Source organism: Canis lupus, chromosome 16 (genome assembly GCF_048164855.1).
Source record: "Canis lupus baileyi chromosome 16, mCanLup2.hap1, whole genome shotgun sequence".
NCBI lineage: Eukaryota > Metazoa > Chordata > Mammalia > Carnivora > Canidae > Canis > Canis lupus.
In genome coordinates this window covers 55,089,455-55,095,362 of record NC_132853.1, presented here as the reverse complement: position 1 = coordinate 55,095,362, position 5,908 = coordinate 55,089,455, and positions in this window count along the sequence as shown.

Genomic DNA, 5,908 nt, shown 5'->3' with positions numbered 1-5,908 from the left:
TCACAGCTCTCTTGCCTCATTTGGGATGATGAGGGGGCAGTTTATTCCTTATTCTTTTATTGAAACATGAAAGATGAGGAAGCACACTCTCTCACCAGAGGAACTTCACTCTTCATGATTGCTCACCACCAGCCCTCCCTTGACCCAGATCTGTAGCCCATATCTGGGAAGGGGTACACAGATCTCAGTGTTCTTGGCCTACAGACAATAGATAATTGTCTCCATTTATTAATGCCATCTGCTTTCCTGGAGGAGGAAAAGAATCTCAACATGGTTCCAGGGAGACTCAGCCCCCATGTGGGGGTATCCCACAGCCTGCCTGAGAGAACCAAGCAACCACATTTGCAAGACTACACTTGTGAAGGATGCCCTACCAGCACATGTCCTCTCCCTGGGGCCTGCTGCATTCCTCAAGCGGCCTCGGTTCTGGCCTGCGCTGACAGACCCACTCCCCTTCCGCCTTGTCCAAGACCAGCCCAGGGTTTCCGGCTGAATTCCGTCTCCACCCCATTCAATATGGTAGAGCCCTAGTACCTCAGAATGGGACATGATTTGGAGATAGGAGTCTTGACAGGAATAATCAAGTTACCATGAGATCATTAGGGTGGGCCTTAATCCAATATGTCTGGTGTCCTTATAAAAAGGGGACATTTAGACACAGGGACACAACATAAAGGAAAGACGGCATGAAGAACCACAGGGAGGACGGCCATCTGCAAGCTGAGGAGAGAGGCCTGAACAGATCCTTCCTGCGGGGACCCTCAAAAGGAGCCAACACTGCCCACACCTTGATTTCGGGCTTCCAGCCTCCAGAACTGAGGCGTCCCATTTCTGTTGTTGAAGCCACTCCGTCCGTGCTGCTTTGTCAGATGGCTCTGGCAAACTAATGCACCAGGCGCCCTGCTCACTGGTCTCCAAGAGGACGGGACCTCCTAATGACTCAGAAACTCCCTTCTTGACTTCCATGTTCATGATCAAGAGAGAAACTCTCAGCCGGCTCAGGCTGCCTCAACCCCCGACACAAATACATTGGCACATGCACACACATGGGGTGGCTTTGTCAGCCAAGAACAGGCCAGGACCTTATCAATACGGTGAAGCAGGTGCAGAATTCACACGGGCTGCTCCTCCCAGACACACCCGGCAGACAGCAGCTGATGTGACACAGGAGGTGGGGTTCACGGATGACAGGGAGGGGGAATTGTGTGCCAGGGTTCAGGGTGGGGACTGATGTTGATGACAGGGTGGCAGGGAACAGGTTTTAATGAATATTGATGGAGAACTGATGAGCGAATGAATGAAAGGGTCAAACGTCATTCTCATGTCTGTATTCGCTGCCCTGAAGGACACACCAGGCTTTCTAGTGATGAGCCACCTGCATAAAAACCCTGCAAGCGGTGTTGGCGTTCCTGTGTGTTCCATGGACACAAATCTAACCCAGTCTTCTCAAAATTGCAGTTATTTGGTTAGGTGGAGGTGGAGAGGGGGCGTTGGGGGTCCCACGCACCTACGTGTGGCAAACACACTCTGTCTTCCCAACCCCCCCCCATCTTTAGCCTCCTCAAAAGTCCGCTCAAGGGGAGAAAGCACTGGAAAAAATCTTGGCTGGGTGAAAGCTGCCTATCTTTCTTGGAGGATGTGCAGAGTGAGAGGTGTGGCCAAGGACTGCTGGGGTCTGGCCTTTGTGAAGGGCAGGTGGTGACAACACCTGTGGATGAATATAGGGTGAGCTCACCTTGGGGTTCCTTTTCTTTTTCCAGATTAATTTTTTTAAATATGTAATAGATTTTCATGGAGAAGGAAAGAGTAAGAGGAAGGAGGGAGAGAGAAAGGAAACAGGAGAAAGTCTTCTTGACCCTCATCTGCGGGACCCCAGTAACCGCCCTCCCCCCAGATTTTAACCTGTTATGGTGTCTTTTGACTCTGTGCAAATACAGGTATATATGAATATCCAAGGGAGGATGACACTGTTAAAAACCTTCTCTTTTTTTATTATTTTTATTTTTATTTTTATTTTAAAACCTTCTCTTTTAAGTATGGGATTGAGTTCTTTTGAAAATTCTACTTTGCCTGTAGGGTGGGGGTGGGGAGGTGGCAGTGGTGCCAAGAGCATCTGCCCTCACCCTCTTTCTGCCCAGCACCTGGCTGTGATGACTACCCCCAAACAGTCCTGGTTAAGGATCAGATGGAATCTTCTCTAGCTGGAACTGAGTCATTTTTTTGTCCGTCTCTCAAACCCTGCTCCCCTACCACCTACCTCGATGCGTATTGCTAGTGTGTGTGTGTGTGTGTGTATGTGCACGTGCACATGTGTGTACGTGCCTGGTTTTTGCTTCCACTATGGGAAGAGACAACAGAGACCGAGCCCTGCCACATCTGGTCAGCCCCCAGGGGTCCATATCTGAACCCCAGCTGACCAGGATGCTCCCCTAACCCTCCGAGCTGACAGCCCCAGGACTCAGCTGGTGGCCTCAGCCCACTGCACCTGCTGCCCCACCTCGGATCCAGGAACCCCTGAGGCTGCTTGATGGACACATCCTGTCTCTTTCCCATGCCCAACTGTTAACAGGATTTGTGTGCCGTCAGTGCCAGGTACCTGGTCGTGCTTCTTTGAAGAATGAAGAGGTAGACCAGAGGAAGAAGAGAGGAGCAGCAAAGTTTATTGAGTGATAGGATAAAGCTCCCAGAGACGGAGGGGACCCGAGAGGGTTGCTGTTTTGGTGTTCAAAGCTAAAGGGTTTTGTAAGCTCTATGGAGGAACTATCTCGAGCATCCTGAGTGGGACTCCTGTGGACAGGGCCGCTGAGGTGTGCCCATCAGGGCTTTGATCGCGAACCTGTCTACCTACTGGGTTATTGTTCACTGTCGCTGGCCTTTTGGACTGACATCTGGAGACTAACTGCCTCAACTTGTGATAGTGACCCACGGTTTACGGTGAATTGTTTTGTCTTAGGATGTTTTGCAAAGGTCACTCCTGTAGAGGCAGTTAGACAGGATGCTATTGTGGTGCTAAGCTGTAAAACAGGATGCTAGTGCGGTTTTGTCTCAGCTGTCCTGGCTTTTTTGCTTTCTAGCTGGGGACCCTGGGCTGACTACCTAAACGTCCAATCAATCTCTAACACATCTACACTGACTGCTAGTGGCAGAAAAACACCGGAGTTTTCCTGTGCCAGGGCTCCGCTCAACACCCACATCAGGGCAGGAGCCCAAAAGGTGTTTGCACAGTGAGAGGAGCTGGCTGGTCGCATGCTGCCCAAGTGTTCTCAGGCTTAGGGTCACAGTCTCTAGGTGGGCCTTGGGGGGGTCTGTAAACCAGGGTGGAGAAGGGGATCCAGGAATACCTGGATCACAGAGTCCTGGCTGGCAGAAGCTCCCTGTTTCAGACTCAGTGCCCTGCTTACAGCAGGCTTTATGTCCCCTATAATCCCCCAGAGGGGTGTTTACTCCACCCAAGTGACACTGGGCAATGTCCGGGGACACTTTTGGTTGTGTCCAAAACTAGGGGATGGTATTGTTGCTGAGCACCGAGTGGAGGGGAGGGATGCTGTCAGCATCCTACAATGCACAGGACGACACATGGCACAAAGAATGATCCGGGCCCAATGTCAGTGGTTCAAAGCTGAGGAACCCTGTCCTACAGGCAGACTCAGGGCAGCACTGGGGCACCCTGTGCCCCGAGGCCCCAGTGCACCCACCATGCAAACAAGAGCCCAGCGGGCCTCTCCGAGGGGATTCCTCCTCTTGGGAACCAAGACCTGCAGGCCTGGGCCCCCGCTGGGTGCTGGCCCAGAGACACAGGGATGACCGCTGTAGGTGTCGGCCTGGGTCGGGGGCTCACAGCCTAGGAGGAAACAGGAAAAAGTTCGCAGGCGACGGCAACCCCCCCTGCCCTGACCCGCCCCGCCCCGGACGGGGGGCTGAGCCGGAAGCAGAGGGTCTGGGCCAGGCCCCAGGCCGGCGAGCCCTGCCTCCCCACCAACCCCCAGCCGCCCGCGGAAGCGGAGCCAGCCGGTCGGGGCCGGCTCGCCCGGGCGGCGGGGATCAGGTTGCAGGGATGTCGGGGAGGGGCGCAGGGGGCGGGGGCGGGGCGCGAGGGCGCAGGGGCGCGAGGGCGCAGGGGGCGGGGCGCGAGGGCGCAGGGGCGGGGGCGAGGGCGCAGGGGGCGGGGCGCGGGGGGCGGCCTCGGGTAGGCCGGGGGCTGGGGGCGGACCCCCGCAGGAGGGCCGTGGGAGCCCCGAGTCGACCGCACCCCCACGTCCCAGCCCGGCGGGCTGGGTGCAGAGGGGGGCCGGCGGGCTGGGTGCAGAGGCTGCGGAGGGAGCCGGGCACCGCGCGGTGCGCCCCAAGCCCGGGAGGGCAGGGCCGCGGCTGGAGCGCTCGGTTAGGGACCCTATAAAATCTTGGCGGGCGCCGTCGAATGCTGAAGCTGACTTCTTCGTGCCCCCCGGGGGGCGGTGAGCCAGAACGGGACTCCCCGGGGCCCTGGTTTGCAGGGGCCCCCGGTGCCGCTGGGACTCGGCTCCCCGCGGCTGCGCGTCCACCCAGCTCTGGGCCAGCCCTTGAGTCCCGGCCCCGCAGGCGCATCCTCAGCACAGCGTGTGCCTCGAGGTCCCCTTCAACAGCTGGGGGCCCCGATTCCGGGGCTAACGCAGAGCTGGAGGCTCAGGATGCAATTTATATATATATAATATATATATATATTTTAAAGATATTATTTATTTATTCATGAGAGACACAGCAGAGGGAGAAGCAGGCTCCATGCAGAGAGCCCGACGTGGGACTCGATCCCGGGTCTCCAGGATCACGCCCTGGGCTGAAGGCGGCGCTAAACCGCTGAGCCACCCGGGCTGCCCAGGATGCAATTTATGGATGAGGAAAGCGAGTCGGAGGAGCCAGCAAGAACGAGGTCCACGAGGTCCGCTCTGAGGAGCGAGGAAGCGTGGGGGCGGCTGGTGGAGGCGGGATGTCAGACCGTTAGGGATCCAGGAGGGAGCCGGCTCTCCCCGTCCACTCAGCCCTGGCCTGGAGTGAGGCTGCTAGCCCCCAGCGGGCAGGGACCAGGCCGTACTTCTCTCTGTCCCCAGATCAGGAGCTCAATAAGCATTAGCTGTTGCCTGAAGGCGGTTCAGTCTTTGACCCTCTTAAACACCACACCGACCCCTGCCAGTCAGGGTCTGTCCCTCTCCTTAGCATCTCCCTCCAATCCTGGCAACTTGCTATCCCACCCACTCTGGGGACCTCATGCCTGAGGGACAACAGAGAAAAGGGAAAATGGCACCTCTGGAGGCCAGAACACAGTGAAATCTGGCCTTGAAAGCAGCGGGCAGAGCCCTGGACAGCTAGTCCTGGATGCTCTGTCTTGGGGGACTCTCACGGAGTGACCTTGAGGAACTAGAAATGAAATATGAACTCAGGCTGTTAGTACCTCCATTTTACAGACCAGGAAACTGAGCTGCCCAAGGTCACAAAGCTGGGAAGCAAGAGCTGGGATCCAAACCCATAGCTGTCTGGCTCCTAGGTCATGTTCTCTGCAGAACCGCCTCCTGCTCAAAGGGCAGTTGGCTTCTGGTCCTCGCTTCCTTCCCTGGACCATGCAGTCACCCACACCCCACAGAAGGACCCACCACCCCAGCCTTCATCCATCAATATCCCTTCTCCAAGGAGAGGAAGGTCAGAGCCGCGCCCTCAGCCCAAGGATGAGGATGAGGTCAGAGCATTACCCAGCTGGAGCAGATGCTAAATAATTCATGTGGCTGCTGTGAAGCGGGGGCTGCAGCTTCCGGGAGGGCCCAGAAGGCACGCAGCAGACAGGAAACAAAATCTGGTCTCTTGCACCTGAGCCTGATCTCGGCACATCCCCATGGGGCTGGAGAAAGTTTAGTGACAAAGGGTTGGAGGGCATGACCCC